At 53.0% G+C, this 16,563-nt stretch overlaps 1 long non-coding RNA gene across 2 annotated transcripts; it reads right to left on the bottom strand.

Moving 5' to 3' along the window:
* Positions 1-3,095: 3,095 nt before the first annotated feature.
* On the bottom strand, positions 3,096-7,958 carry LOC132664837 (uncharacterized). Of its 2 annotated transcripts, none has more exons than XR_009603873.3 (3): positions 7,747-7,958; positions 3,659-3,815; positions 3,096-3,404 (listed from the first exon to the last, which is right to left on the bottom strand). It is a non-coding gene; the product is annotated as an uncharacterized LOC132664837 (long non-coding RNA). The 2 variants fall into 2 exon arrangements; XR_009603874.3 differs by having other exon boundaries at positions 3,096-3,383.
* Positions 7,959-16,563: the final 8,605 nt, after the last annotated feature.

Genomic DNA, 16,563 nt, shown 5'->3' with positions numbered 1-16,563 from the left:
GCTCAGTCATGTAAGCGTCCGACTTCAGCTCAGGCCATGATCTCGCAGTTTGTGAGTTCGAGCCCCGCGTCCGGCTCTGTGCCGACAGCTCGGAGCCTGGAGCCTGCTTCGGATTCTGTGTCTCCCTCTCTCTCTGTCCCTCCCCAGCTCGTGCTCTGTCTGTCTCTCTCTCTCTCCTTCTCTCTGTCTCTCTACAAGAATAAATAAACATTTAAAAATTACTTTGGAGGTAGGAAAATCCATTTAATGTCATGCATTCATGCATTTGTTCCATCTTCCTTTCATCCAACAAATATTTATTCATAGACCACATCCTGTGCTCGTAAGAGATAAACGTGTAAGACAAAGCTGCTGTCCTTAAAAATATCCAGAGTGGACGCATCGTCTTTAGATTCTACGTATTTCTCGTAAATAACACTCCTTCAGAATACAGGTGGAGCTTCTGAACACTGTGGTAATTCCAAAATTTTGTTTATCTTTAGTGCTTCGTGCTGAAAAGACCCACAAATAATCAAGTCGTAGAAGCTAAAGCGGCTTTTTTTTTAAAATTTTTTTTTAACGTTTTATTTATTTTTGAGACAGGGAGAGACAGAGCATGAACGGGGGAGGGTCAGAGAGAGAGGGAGACACAGAATCTGAAACAGGCTCCAGGCTCTGAGCAGTCAGCACAGAGCCCGACGCGGGGCTCGAACTCACGGACCGTGAGATCGTGACCTGAGCCGAAGTGGGCTGCTTAACCGACTTAGCCACCCAGGCACCCCTAAAGCAGCTTTTAAATAATGTACATTCATTTCTGATACCCATCTGATGGGTTTTTTTTGGTTCATTCTTTGGTTCATTTATTTTATTTTTTGAATATAATTTATTCTCAAATTGACTTCCATACAACACCCAGTGCTCATCCCAACAGGTGCCCTCCTCCATGCCCATCACCCACTTTCCCCTCTCCTCCCACCCCCCCCCATCAACCCTCAGTTTGTTCTCTGTATTTAAGAGTCTCTTGTGGTTTGCTTCCCTCCCTCTCTGTTTGTAACTATTTTTCCCCTCCCCTTCCCCCATGGTCTTACACCCATCTGATGTTTGAACTGTCTCCCTTACAGCATTTCCTCCGGCAGAGATTTCCTCAGCTTTGCAGGGAGACCCCTATAGTGGAGGCCACGCTGTCTAGTGGTCTCTTGCCTCCCTAGGTGGTTCTAGGCGGTTCTGACAATCACAGAGCTTTAATTTCACCTGCTGAGGTCTGTCCTCACAGGCCATATACTCAACAGCTCCTGCTCAGCTCTGTCAGGGCCATAAGGAAGGGGCTTGGTCAGTAATCCATCTGCATATGGCAGCTCTTGACCCTGGGAAAGTGACTTTTCCCCTCTTGTCTCACAGTTTTCTTACCTATCAAATGGCTAATACTGCTTTCTCTTCTTTATAACCGGGAGGATCAAGTCTGCTTTCCAACAGTACAGTTATCAGCTGCTATGAGGTACCATATATGTACCATAAGGTATTAAGAATAATGATGTTGGGGCACCTGAGTGGCTCAGTTGGCTGAGCATCTGACTTCGGCTTAGGTCATGACCTCTCGGTTTGTGAGTTCGAGCCCCGCGTCGGGCTCTGCTGCTGTCAGCAGAGTGGAGTCGGCTTCGGATCCTCTGTCCCCTTCCCTCCATTCCTCCCCCATTTGTGCTCTCTCAAAAATAAATAATTTTTTTTAAAAAAAGAGTAATAATGTTACTACTAGTAGGAGAAATAATATTCATAAATTGCCAGTAGTATTAATAGCAGCAGCCGATTAAAAGGATTTTGCACCAGGACCGAGTGGGATTTATCCCTGGAATGCAGGGATGGCTCGACACGCAAAGATCTATCAGACTCACCGTATGATCCAGCATTTCCACTTCTGGGAAATTGAGGCAGGGGATTGAACTGACACGTGGATGCCACAGCAGCATTATGTACAAGAGCTGAGAGGCAGACATTACCCAAGTACGCAGCAGATGAACGGATAAACAGAACGTGGCATTTTTATCCGCCAGAATATCATTCGGCCTTGAAAAGGAAGGAGATTCTGATGCCTGCCACACCGTGGGTGATCCCTGAGGACGTTTTGCTAAATGAAATCAGCCAGTCACAGAAAGACAAATGCTGTTTGCTTCCACTTCGATGAGGTGCTTAGAGGAGTCACATTCATAGAAGGACAAAGTGGACTGGTGTTTGCATGAGGATGCGGGAAGGGAGAAATGAGGCTGTATTTAATGGGTCCGGAGTTGCAGTTTTGCACAACGCAAAGCTTCCTGGAGATAGGTGGTACAATGTGAATACACTTAATGCTATTGAAATGGGTTCAGAGGGGGGGGGCGCCTGGGTGGCTCAGTCGGTTGAGCATCCGACTTTGGCTCAGGTCACGTTCTCGTGGTCTGTGAGTTCGAGCCCCGCGTCCGGCTCTGTGCTGACAGCTCGGAGCCTGGAGCCTGCTTCAGATTCTGTGCCTCCCTCTCTCTCTGCCCCTCCCCTGCTCATGCTCTGTCTCTCTCTGTCTCAAAAATAAATAAAACATTAAAAAAATTTTTTTAAATAAAGAAATAGGTTAAGATGGTAAAATTTATGCCGTGTGTCTTTTACCATTTGAGAAATTAATTTAAATACATTTTAAAATAATTAAGTAGTATCATTAGTAAAGAAAGAAAGGCAGCTTGGACCTCTGCAGGTACCAAACCCACTTTGGAGGTCCTGGCTCACACTATGTTGTCAGGAAGTCAGTCGCTAACTCATTGAGAGCACAGACCCTGGGCCCAGGCTGCCTGCATTTAAATCTCGGTGCCATAAATTACAGGCTGTGTACACGAGTCCGGTTTTGTGCAGTGGACGTGATGGCAGACCCGCCATGGAACACAGAGGTGAGGCTAGTATCTATGGAGAGCACTTCAACAAATGTCTGGCACATCGTGAGCACCACTAAGAGGTCACTACTATTATTTTTATTCTATCCGATGGCGGCTGCCATTGACTGAACAGCAGTTTTGGGCCACGTGACGGACACTGCCCTCCACTCCTGTTGTGAAATGGAATCCAGGCGCTAACCGTATAAGAGACACGTGACCTGATTGAGGAATCGTAGGCTCCGTTCGGTTTAACAAATATCTGTGACGCCCCAGGCGTGGGCCAGGCAGCATGCTTGGTGCTGGTGGACAGAGATGACTATGGCGAGACCCGGGGAGCTTTGTCGGCCTGCCAGCTAGCAGGTGGCACCCCGCCCTCAAACGCGTCCTGCTCTCCACTCGATGTCGTGGTGAAGCCATCTTGGAATACTTATTACTGCTTGAACTGGGGCCCTGCGTCTTCGTTTTACACCAGTCCCGTGAATTACGCAGCCAGTCCTTCCTTGACCAGCCCTGATGGGGAGAAGGGGCCAGCTGTTTGAGGAGACAAAAACAGATGCCAGAAGCCAATGGGAAGAGCAGAGAGAGGAGGAGGGCACAGGCTGACAGAGGAACAGGGGAGGGACACGTGGAGTGAGGTGACAGAGGCAGAAAGCCGGCTCAGACCCTCTGTCCCCTCGGCCACCATGCCACCACCTCCTCACACCGGTGTGGGGGTCGGGGGCCCCACCCCTGGCCAACACCCCCTTGCGCCAACCGTGACTCCAACCCCACTCCATCAAACTCACGCCTTCCTGTTCCTGGCACTTTGGGCTCCCGTCTGCAGCGTGGGGCCTCAGGTGGGAGCAGTGTTTCTCAGTGTGGCCTCTCTGCCTGTGCTCCGGCTGGTCTGTGTCCTGCTCTCTGCCACACTCAGTGCACAACCGGCCAGCGGCACGGCTTTCCCTGTGCAGAGATCCAAGGTGCATCAAGAATGCACAGAAAGTGAGTGGTTTTGAGCCCTTCTGGTGGGGATTATTACGGGAGGGACGGAGAAGGAGAACGTGCTCAATGGGCCCAAATATCTGTGCATCAAATTTAAAGCATCATTTGGGGGAGAAGACCTCGGAGGTCCCCCCCCCCCCCGCCACCGCTCTGAGATGCGGGAATGTCATCCATCCACCTGTCTGGCGGACTCTTAGCCTTCAAAGCCTCAGCTTTGCCTCCTCCTTGAAGCTGTTTCTTCCTCCATGTTTATAGCTGACTACAAAACAGAAGGGGCTGATGTGTGTATTTTTCCTGAGAGGGCCAGGGGAGGGGTGGATCCGAGAGGAAGCAGCAAGGGGAGATTGAATGGCAGAAGCCTCTTGGATGATGCTCCTCCTTTTCGAGTTGACAAAAAAAAAACTCATAGAAGAAAGTCTGCAGGTTGGGGCCGGGATGAAGAAGCCTTAGCCTGTACCGCGTGGGCACTGGGTGATTTGAGGAACTTTTATCAAGAGGTAAGAAGGCCAGCAAGATGTTACAACACACACACACACACACACACACACACACACACACGCACGCACGCCGGAACAGTACATTACAAATGCTCATCCTTCCCCCCCTCTTCTCCACCTGCTGTGCTGGAATTCCTTAGCAGCAATTGTCTTACACTGGCCTTTAGCTTGCTAATTGGTGACTAGATTGGATGGAACTGGGAAAATCAATACAGCCCAAAAGGATCTTTATAAACTGTACTGAGGCTGAAATTTTGGAGAGGAAGATGTTGGGTAAGGAAGACTTTCAGAAAGTTCTCTAGGACGTCATACAACGTGACTTTCCTTTTACCAACCCTTTGCAGGGGGAAAGAATCAGCAAAGTATTACCTTCAAGACGTCCACGAAAATATTACCTTCAAGACGTCAACAGATCGTCAACAGATCGGTGGGGATCTGTCGTCTTGCCGAAGTCATGTTCTAAATTCAATGCGAGTTGGGGAGAGGGTGCTCTAGGCTGCTAACTGACCCCCTACGTCCATTCCCATCTTCTTTTAGAATTCGGGGCACCCAGGTGGCTCACTCAGTCAAGTTTCTGACTATGATGTCAGCTCAGGTCACGATCTCACAGCTCCGGGGTCCGAGCCCCGCGTTGGGCTCTGCGCTAACAGCAAGGAGCCCGCTTGGCATTCTGTCTCTCCCTCTCTCTCTGCCCCTCCCCTGTTGGTTTCTATCTCTCTCTCAAAATAAAAATAAACCTTAAAAAAAAAAATAAAAGATGTAGCCTGCTCCAGGTGTAGTTAAGAACAGCAGCTTCGAACATCACAGCCAGGAGAGGACGTGAGATCATTGCTGGCCCAGAGGTGCTCTGTGCCCTCCCGAGGTTGTGTCCCCCCAAGGAAGGGGACGTGCCCCGCACTTCTCTTTCTCCCTCCAGGTAAAAGCGGGACAACCGTTTTTAACACAGGGGTGGACACCCGCCCTCGAGGACCGGAGATTGCCCGGGAACGTTGAGCTGGGTGCTGTTACAGGAGAGGAAAATAAACTTCCGCGATGCCGCAATCAGGAAGGTGGAAGGTAAAGTGGCGAGGCCGAGGCAAGTGCCCTCTCTGAGATGCAAACGCCCCGTTCCTGAAAGGTGTCCTATGTTTAGAAACGTGTGCGCCCTCACACGTCCTTCACAGGACTGTCGTAAGGCCAAGGTCCCACGAAAGACTATACGATGAACCTGTTCTGAAGCAGCGCACGCTTTGTGAGTATGAGCTATTGGGATGCTGTCAACCCCCCCAGAACTTGCTTCTGGCATACTCTCCAACTTGATTCTCCAAAGGCTTTAGGCCGGTGCCCTGGCCGCTTCTCCTCCAGTCACACCCGAAGTGCCAGAGTCTTCCCAGCATCACCCCCCCATAGCCCACCTGACCCTGACCGTGCCCCACCACCCCACCCCCTGCCCCCCGTGTCCTCTGGCGGCATGGCTGCTGTCCCGTATCTCTCCTCCTCCCTCGGGGCTGCAGGCGACAGCCACAGGGGTCCTTTCAGAGCCTGACTCACCAGACCTGACCCCCAAACCCCCTGACGCTTGCCCCCTCACTCAGGGGAAGAACCACGTTCCTTCCCATGCCCTGCACCAGCCTCCGGAGCTGGGTCTCGGTCCCCCCACCGCGACCTGCTCTCCGCGGTCTCCACGTGGGCCCCTCTCACACCAGCCCCACTGGCCTCCTGTGTGCCCTGGTCCCACCAAGCAATTCCTGCCACAGGGTCTTTGCACTGTCTCTTTGTTCTGCTTTGAATGTACTCCTCAGGCATTGCGTGGGTCCCTGCCTGGCCTCCTTACATGTCTGCTCAAATGCCCCTTTCCTAAGGTTTTTCTTGGCCCAAAATGCTTAAAATGTCAACCTTTTATTCCAGGCCCTCCCTACCTTCTGTCTTCTGTGCACATACGTGTGCAAATACGTGTGCACGTGTATAACACGTTGATCGTTAGGTCACACTGTATCTGTTTGCTTCCTGATTGTCTGGACCCACACCCGTGGGATGCTTCACGAGGACAGGGTTTTTCCATTTTATTCACGGCCTTATCTGTGAAGCCTAGGACAGCGCCCCGCGCAGAGTAGGGCCTCGGCCAGGACTGGTTACGTGAATGGGCGCGTGGATGACCGAACGGCGTCTGTTGGTGGACACGGGGTGCACACGTGGGAAGGAGGCCGGCCAGGTGAGGAGGCCAAGGGTCCGAGGTGACAGAGGACAAGGGAAGTAAAGCCACAGCCACTCGGATGTCACAAGCACAAGCTGCCAGGACTCGACGCCCACAGGTTAGGGAAGCAGGAGAGGAGTGAGAAATGCGTGGGTGCAGCAACCAGCCTGCATGGCCGCGAGCAGGGCGGGCGTTGTGAACCTTCCAGAGTCGGGGTGCGGGGCGCAGAGCCAGCCGAGGGGGACGGTGAGGGAGGGGCCAGGGGAAGCTGGTATGGTGCCCACGGTTGGCACACTGCTGGCAAAGGGGAGCACGGCGCTGGAAGGGAGAAGGGACCGTGGTGACGGCTGAGTGGCAAAGGCGGGAGACCTGGCCTGGGAACCTGGCGATCGGTCCCTCCTTCCGCTTAGCGTGGGTCCCAACAAGGTGTGTGACCTTGGCCCAGCCACTCGTCTCTCTGGGCCTGTGCTATTTTCTGGACCCGCCGTCTCTTCCGTCTTCCACCCTTGCCAGGCTGGCATCTAGGGGCGGGGCTCAATGGCCCCGTGGGGGGGCAGCTCTGCTGGACGGTCCCCACCTCTCAGTCCAGGCAGGGGCCACCTCAGTGCTCTGGTGAGCTTCCCGCCCCCCCAGCAGACTCCCTCCTGAGCCCCACCCCCTGGCCTGGCAGTTAGTGACACAGATTGCCTCCCCCACTGCTTTCCTTGGAGACGACAGCAGATCAGGCTCTCTGAAGCCAGAAGGGGCCGGTGCGAGCTTGCTCCTTCCTCCTCATTTGCCGCTGATAGCCTCCGGATGCTGCCGACGAAGCCACCCTCACCGCTTGCTCACTGCAGGGACAATGGTGCCAAGGTGGACAGGCTTCCGGGCCCGGCTCCGGCTCTAAGCTGCTTGCAAGATGGCCTGCTGCTGAGACGGGCACCGCCTTGTCTGAGGACCCGGGGAATGGCCCCGGCGATTGCCTCCCACTGACCGTATGGCCTGGGCCACTCCCCGCAGCTCCGTGCTGTGCCAGATGCGGAGATGGGCGGTGGCACCTTCCGGGCCAGCCTCGCACACACGCTTCCCCGCGGGGATAAAGGGCTTAGCGGGTGCTAACCTACTTGGTAATTCTCCAAAGACTGTGTACCCTTAAGGGACTTTGCTACTATTAGTTCTCCCCCCCGCCCCCGCCCCCCAACCTAGAATCCTAGACCGGGACCCCAGGGTTCACCAGAATCACCGAATGAAGACGAGGCGGATGCGTCCCCCACAGTCCTGTGTTCATCTTCCGCTTTCATTGCCTCCTCTGCGGTCTTCGTGGGTGACGGAAGTGACTTTTCAGGTACGTTGAAAGGAATCATTTGGAAAACCGTGTACATGAGCTAAGATCTTTTCTTCCCCGTTACCCCGTTTGCACAGACCCTCGGAGTTCATTCTTTGTCACCATAGCAACCCTTGTCCTCTGACAAAAGGAGTGAGCATCATCAGGGCAGGTAGGGGAGCCTGCAGACGCAGCCACGTGGGAGGTGTGGGGCCTCTGTGGGCTGTTTTGGGCCACCTCGTGAGCGCTTAGTCACCCCTGTGACATCAGCACCTTCTCATGGGTCCTGGGGCGCTCCTAACACCTCGGCACCAGGGTCACCAGTCAGATTCGCGCACCTCCTTTTGTATGATCTTGTAGAGATGAATGAGAAAAATACCAAAATCATATGGCGTCAACAGGTCAAAGTGTGACCAGAGACCTGCCCACGAGGTGGGCATCTTGTATCTGGTGGGCCTCTGCAGGGTCTTGTAGGAGCCCCGGTGGCATGTCGGGCGGTACTTCGATCCCACAGACCGGGCGATGCGAGTGGGGACAGGGCACAGAGCGGGTCTGCGGCGGGTCCAGGCTTTGGTGCGGGGAGCTGTGCCTCATGAGGCGTATGACTCAACAGACCCTGTGCCGCTGGGGTGTCAGCGATGGGAAGAGGGGCCGTACGTGGCGCATGGCATGTTCTGGGGGGCAGATCCTGGGCAGGACGCTGGCTGTTAGCCAAAGGCCCTGCCACCTGCAGTAGAGAATCACATGTCTTTTCAAAACTGCTGCATGTTCCTGGTGGGGACAGACTGATGACCAGGACGTGACTGTTGGGCTGGAGGCGCCCATCACGAGCCGGGTTCAGTCGCAACCACTGAGTCATAAGGCTGGACGAGATACGCAGCCATGTCTCAGGAGATGGGGGTAAGGCAGCACAGACGGAGCAGCCCCGGAGGGCACAGGTAGGTGGTGCAGACCGTCGCGGCGCTGCGGCCGTCACACCAGGGGGCCCCCCAGGCTCCCCCATGCCTCTGTCTGCACGAGGGGTGCTGTGTGACCAGCTGAAGGGGATGGAACGACATCCGAGCTCGGCGTGGAAGAGTCAGTTGTTATGCGGGTACAAGCCGAACATGGACGGCAGTCCCACCTAGGGGTGGCCTTGAAGGACGATAACTAGACAAATCCCCCCCAATGAGCAGAGCTCCGGTCACACATGATCACCTGGGGTGGGGTGGTCGCTGAGGATGAGGGGAACTTAGAACAGACAGTGGGGGAGGGAGATGAGCATCGACTGTAGTCAACTGCCATGGCAGGGGCTGTGGCTGGTCCTGCTAACCTCCTTCTTCCAGATGGCTCCTTGAGACACAGGGTGAGCTGGGACCCCGGAGGAGCTGCATGGAGCTGAGGGGTGCAAGCTTAGACTGTAGGCAGGACAGGAGCCACGTGTGTGCCCTTTACGGAAGGACAGATGTGCCGCTTGGCTGTGAGGAGTGTGGCTGGTAGACCTCTGTTCCCAAGTCAGTCCTTCCCAGTGGTGGAGAGGGATAGACTATGAAGGCCTGGGCGCTTCAGCCCACGCTGGAGCCAGTCTAATGGACGCTCCTTGCCCCAGAGCCCGGCACCTGGTGGCTCTGAACCAAGGGTGATTGTTCACAGTGCTCCTGCCCGGACGTTTGGCAATTTCTGGAAACAGTTTTTGTTGTCATAACCTAAGGAGGTGCAACTGGTGATGGCCAGCAATGCGGCTGAATGCACAGGACTGTCCCCCACCACAAAGAATTGTCTGACCCCGGATGTTAATAGTGCCGAGGTGAATGGAGGCTCCATTCTGCTTGCCTCTTAATTCAAATTCTTCCTCCCCTCCCTTTCATAAGTGTTGGCCCCAAATAAATACCTTGGATCCCAAACTCAGCCTTAGCATCTGCTTCCAGAGAAGCCGAGCTGATATGAGGATACCTCCATTTCCTACCACAGTGCCTGGCATGTTGTGGGTTCTCAATAAACATCATGAATTGTGAGGATAATCTAGATTAAACATCAGACCCCACAGCCTGTATGTCCACAGAGCGCTAATCAGGAGACCAGTCAGGAGCCAGTGTAGTTTTCGTTTTCCATGAAAGGCACCCCGTGAGAACACTGTTGAATCGTGCAAGATCCTCAGGTCAGAGACGTTCAAATCTGATGCTCATTTCAAGTCTTTGTACAAACTATTCCCTCTGCTTGGGGATCTCAGGGCCCTCACCGCCTCCTTCATAGAGCCTCTCATGCCCGCTTCCCCATCCCTACTAGTAATAAGGATTTATTCTCCAGTGGTCCCAATATCACAAATATCACGTGAGGCTGAGTTCGGTCCCTGGGCTTCCTATAGAATCTGGACAGGTAGTGTGCAAAGCCTCCGTTTTAACAGAGAGGGGAGTGGAATGAAGAGTTTTGACTTCCTTTTAAACAAAATGGTTTCGTACCTTTCGGATCTGTGTGGAAGAGGGGGATGGGAAGAAAAAGAGAGACAGAGACACAGAGACACAGAGACATGGAGAACATGATACCCAAGGCTGTCTCCAACCCCAACCCAGCCCCGACCCTTCTAATCAAGCACACTTTGCACATGGAATTCATTAAGAACAGAATTAGCACAGTTGAGGAGACACAAGAAAGCTTAGGGCATCCCAGAGAGAAGCACAAGGTTGAGATTTTGCTCTATTCCTTTTTTTTTTTAATTTTTTAACGTTTATTTATTATTGAGAGATAGAGAGAGACAGACCGTGAGCCGGGGAGGGGCAGAGAGAGGGGGAGACACAGAATCGGAAGCAGGCTCCAGGCTCCGAGCTGTGAGCACAGAGCCTGACGCGGGGCTCGGACTCACGGACCGCGAGATCGTGACCCGAGCCGAAGTCGGACGCTTCACCGACTGAGCCACCCAGGCACCCCTGCTCTATTCCTTTGAAGCAAGGATGGTCAGGAGACCAACCCCCTTGTTGATAAGGTCCCTGATGCCAGGATTTTCTGTTCTGGCCTCTGCTGGCTCGTTGTGCGTCTACATGGCTTAATGCACGCCAAACGTGCCCTGATAAGTATCTGCTGGTGGACTCAGCAGGGACCCCCCCCCCACTTGCCTGGCTTTAAATCCTCTGGGTCTGTATAACTATGAGGGCCATTTCTACATGTCAGGTTGGACTCCCCTGCTCTCTGCACCATCTCAGGGGTCCAGCATGTTCTGACCATTCCCTCTGGTGTCCCAGGATAAGACGCTAATCGTTTACCCGGGGCCATCAGAGTGCCAGGCACCTTTGTGACAAATCGCTTCCGTTTCCTGTGGCAGAAAGCCCCCGAGGGTAGCATCCTTCACCTGTCCCCAGGTGAGGATCCCCTGGGGCTCAGAGGCCAGGCACCTCGCCCTGCACGTGACTTTGTGAGGTAACAGCTCAAACACACTCTGTGCCAACACCCCACAAGCTAAGGGGAACCTGAAAAGGGAAGACAATTAAAACCATGCTGGCCGAGGAATAATCGTAAGAACTTAAGAGTGGTTCACTTGGTGGTAAGGATATAAATAGTCAAAGGGTTCCTGGGTGCGACAGAGTTTGGGGTTGTGCTCTGTGGCCCCAGGACCCGTCAAGGAGGGCAAGGGGAGACCCAGCGCGGGTCAGTAGGAAAGAGGGCTTTCTTACAGGATGTGGGGGATGGGCAGTTGGAGAAGTGGAGATTCCCACGGCGAGACGTGCGCCAGCTGCCGCCAGCTGTGCAGATGCGGTTCAGCCACCTGCTCCTGGCTCCACTCGAGGCACTTTCTGGTTCTCCAACCCAGCCCATCGCCTGTTTCCATAAATAAGTCTTCACTGGAACACAGCCACGTCTCCATTCCTTCACATACAGTCCGTGTCTGTTCTCCCACCACAGTGGCGGAGTGGAGTAGCTGTGGGGGTGACGAGGACCCGACGGCCCAGAGCCGGACGGACTCACCGCCGAGCCCTTCGCAGCAAAGGTTTGCCAGGCAGCCCTTCCTGTAATCCAGTTCTCTGGGAATCTGTTGACTCTGCCAGTTTCCGGAGGGAAAATTGGGTGGTGTTGTGCAGTTGAAAGTAAGGATTCCCCTGAAAATGACTGAAATTTTTTTTTTTTTCCCTAAGAGAACCCGAGACGGGTGATTTTCCTTGTTCCCTTTTTCAGTTCCTTTTCCCGTTTCTTCTTCTTAAACCCTGAGCCGGCATCTCAGCCTCGCCCTGGCAGAGGTTTACACGGACACCCCCGCTGCACTAACCTTCCTATTTCCTAGGGATTAGGCGCAGATATTGCGGAAATCTAAAAATAAATAAAACAAAAAGAATCCTGGGAAATTGAACCCTAGAGGCAAGAGAGAGAGTCTGAGATCCAGGCAGCTCAGCCTGGGGATTCTAACTGGACAGAAACAAGGAGTCAGTTTGATGAACCTCGTGGCATGAATGTACCTTGAGGGTGTGGACTCATCAGGCCCGTGCTGGTGCCTAACAGAAGACTTGGCAAATACGAAGTGTCGTGGCTTGAATCGTGTTCCCATAAAGATGTCTTGATAGCCTAACCCCTCCTCTGTAAAATTGAATGGGCCTTGTTTGGAAATAGGGCCTTGGTAGATAGGATCACATTGGAACGAGGTCACACTGGAGTAGGGTGGACCTCACTCCAATGACTCATGCTTTTCCAAACCGTGGGCCATTTGGACATAGGCATCGAGGAAGGAGAAGGCCGTGTGAAGAGACAGAAAGACACGTCGGGTGACGGCCACACAAAGACATGGGGTATATTGGTGTGAGGCACCTGCAAATCAAAGATTGTAGGGATTACCAAGAACCACCAGAAGCTAAGGGGAAGCAAGGAAGAATCCTTGTCTCGAGCCTTCCGAGGGAGCATGGTGCGGCCACCCCTTGATTTTGGACATCTAGCCTCTGTAACTGTGAGACTATAATTGCTGCTGCTTCACGTTACTCATTTTGTGCGCCTCTGTCAGGGCAGGCCCCAGGAGACAAACACAGTAGGTGATTAATAAACGTTTGCCGAGGGACTGACCGAGTGAATGCGCACCAACACCAAATCCAAAGGGGTTCAGAGGCGGGGCTGTGGGCGAATCCACAGGTGAAGTGAGACAAAGCAGAGGCAGGTGTCTGTGAAGGAGGCAAGTGTCGAGTGTGTGCTGAGGGTGACAGTGGTCACCTCCCCCTTGCCTTTCTCCAAGTCCCATTCATAATTGTACGGGAAGGCTAGCCGCAAGGCGGAGATTGAGGGAATACAGTTACCCCAGTCTGGGCCTGACTGAGCACACACGCCGTGCTCTGGGGTGGTGCGGGAAGGAGGAGCTGTGTCTTGCTTTGGAAATCTTGAGCCAGGACCACCCTTGAGTGACACAGTTGTTGCCGGGGGCCGGGGCACAGAGATAATCGTTGATGAGGCACAGAGATAATCGTTGATGGCCTTGCTGTCATGGCTGAGGATGAGTAAACAGGACTCAGGGGCAGATAAGCCATCTGATTTGCCCTCAGAGAACACTGAGGGCAGACGAGCCAGGCCCAGCACTGGTTGGCTGGGTGGGTCTTCTTTGCTGGAGGAAGATAGGACCCGGGAAAAAGTCATCAGGCATGTGATGGGAGAGGAGAGGAGGGGCTCAAGAGACGGGAGAGGGGCCTGAAGTGAAAATCAAGAATGAGGAAAATGTTCCAAGACTTGGCGGTGAGTAAAATAGGGCTGATGCGAGCAGTGGGCACGGGGAGACAAAAACGTGCCAGTTACGGTGGCTGGCAGGCCTCACCTCCCTTAACTCCCACGCTTGATGGATAAGAAATCACCACCCCAAATCCCAAGGATGTGTGTGCAGAAGAAATCAGGCAGCTGGGACTTCCAATTCCTTCGATCGAATGTGGAAGCCCACACCAAGTCTGCCGTGGCCCACGCTACCCTCAGATCAGAGGCTGAGTCACCTTCCCCCTCGAGCTCTCTAGAAAGTCCAGGGGGACCTGAGGACACATCATTTATGGCCTGCCTAGGGAGGCTTTTAGATAGTTTCCCCCAATCCCCGCCTCCCCACCATGAGATTTTAACACCGAAGATTCACTTCATATTTGTTTATATTCCACATGTACATCTGTGCCTTATCCACCAGAGAGTAAGATAGTTTTTCCCCAAAACAGTTTCGCCCCCACCTCCACTCCGCGTTGGCAATGCATAGGTTGGAGGGTCCGAACCCCATCTTCCCATGTAATGCTGATCTCTCTGGGCAACCTTATGCATTAGAACACGCTTATTCGATGAAATGGGGAAGCTCTCACTGACGTGGCTAAAGCCTTCTATGAACTAACTGGGTCACGGCATGCAGACAAAAGCAGCTGGGAGCTGGTGTTCTGAGCACCAGATTTCTTAGAGGTGTGTGTGTGTGTGTGTGTGTGTGCACATGTGTATGTGTCTATCTCATTACATCTTCCCAAAACGCAATGAGGTCTATATTGCCACTCCCTTTACACAAACGAGAACACTGAGGTCACACTGCAAGCCTGAGGTCACTCAGCCAGTGAAGTATAAAGCCATGATTTGAACCCAGATCCACGTGACTCCACGTAGCTGTTGACCGTCACACAATAGGTGGGAAGTTTTCCATCTTACAGAGCTTTGGTATCTTGGTTTGCAAAGTAAAGCTGAAAATAAAGACCACCGCCCAGGCCGTCAAATGAGGGTTGCGTCTACAGTGACCCTGTCTGGAGCGGGATCCTAACAGCTCCCCTGAGATCCTTGTGCCTCGGGGCACCGGGGTGGCTTGGTCAGTTAAGCGTCCAACTCTTGATTTCAGCTCAGGTCATGATTTCACTCATGGTTTGTGGGATCGAGCCCCGCGTAGGGCTCTGTGCTGACAGCCTGGAGTTCTCTCTCAACTTTCCTCTCTGCCTCTCCCCGGCTCTTTCTCTCTCTCTCTCTCTTAAAATAAATAAACTTTAAAACAATTTAAAAAATCAAAACAAAACCCCTTGTGCCTTGGGGCCTCGGCCACAGCTGAGCATCCAGAGGGACCACCTGAACCAAGCTGGGGCCATCGCATCCTTGGCTAGGGAACTTGAACCTTGAAGGGATTCATGGATTCAAGTCAGGCTGTAGGAGGGGCTGACTAGAGCCCCTCTAAGGAGCCAGGACGGCTGAGCTTTCCAAGCTGGGCATGTGTCTGTCTCCTTCCAGACCTTCCGTCTGCTCTGCATGCAGGGGAATGCATTGAAAGGGAGGCTCGGGCATTTCTTACACCTTGCTATTTGCGCTGTGTCTTCAGCAGTGGCCTCATCTCTTGTGTGGGTATCTTCAGGGCCTCTCACCCTGTTATCCCGGCATCTGATGGAACAGCCCCCACCATGGCTCTCGCTTCTGCTGCAGGGTCCCCACTTCTGATGCTGGCTGTCACCACCTCTTCCTGTTTTCCATCTGGCCCTGGGGGAGGTGGGCTTTTTGCCATTGCCAGTCTTGGGCAGGGGGGGGTTCCATCATCCTCTGGACTCTCACCTGTCGCATCCCCGATAGAAGCACTTCCCTGTATTAAATAGTAAATTAGTAAACCACTTTCTCCCATCTTCTACTTCTCAATACTCGGACTCCCAAAGGGTGGGTTTTTCCAAACCAAGTATAACCAAACGGACCGCGAGTTCGTCCACCTGCTACACAGGAAGCCAATAAAAAGCTGATGCCAAGCTTTTGCCGTGAACAAAGACAGGCTGTTTGCTGGCGTGGCACCACCCAGGAGAACAGGGAGCTAATACTCAAGGTCCCCAAGTCCCCGGTGGCTTGCAAGTGAGAGTTTTTAAGGGCAAAACTCAAAGGTAAAGGGTCTGGGGTTGCCTGCTTTTCCGGTGGGTCAGGAATTGGGTAAACCTCAAGACAGACTTGTCTTTCTGGTGCCATTCCGTCTGGTTGCATCAAGATTGCGGTCAGGGGTCTTTCCCTTCCCTGATCCGGGTCTGTGAAACATCTCAGCAATGTGTGCACTGATGCTATCTTTGTTAGCAAGGGCAGAGGCCATACGCTTTGTGACTATGTGACGGCACAGGCTCCTTCGTGTCTTGTCCTCTGGGCTACATTTTCGTCACGTCAGGCAAAACAGGCTGATGTTTTCCCCAATTACCTTCAACTCTGGGCACCACGCCTCTCTGCAGACTGAACTGTGTGGACGCTTGCACAAGCAGGCAATTCGCTTCTCTCTGGACACCAGCTGGGTGAGCTGCAAGTGAACTGGCTTCCGACTCTACCTTCCTGGAGTTAGTGCGGATCCCACAGGTTAAGGCTCAGCCCCACAACACTGCCCCCCACTTCAGATGCCAATCGCAAGCAGCGGGTCCCCAGCTTGCCCACGACGTCTGTCCAACCTGGCCAGACATCTGTGGTTTCTACCACTCCCTACTCAGCTTCAGTAATTTGCTGTAATGGCTCAGGGAACTCGGGGAAATGGTTACTGACCAAGTTCTTAAAGAGAATATAATAACGATACAAAGAACAGCCAGATGAAGAGGTCTACAGGCGAGGTCGAGAAGGGTCTAGAGAGGAGCTTCTATTCCTGTGGAGTTGAGGTGTGCCAGCACAGAGGAATTTTGAAGCTCTGTGTCAGGAACCAGGGACAGAGACCAAATGTATATTTCTTATTATACCCTCTGTTTAAAAGATCTACAATGGTTCTACCCAACTTGACCCTGACTGATTCTATCCCAAATTCCCTAGACTCTTGCCCTCCGTGTCTAAGATGTTTATATTTTTTGTTGTTTCTCTGAA

Source organism: Panthera onca, chromosome F2 (assembly GCF_046562875.1).
Source record: "Panthera onca isolate mPanOnc1 chromosome F2, mPanOnc1 haplotype 2, whole genome shotgun sequence".
In the NCBI taxonomy this organism is placed as follows: Eukaryota; Metazoa; Chordata; class Mammalia; order Carnivora; family Felidae; genus Panthera; species Panthera onca.
This window is presented reverse-complemented; position numbering and strand designations above follow the sequence as displayed.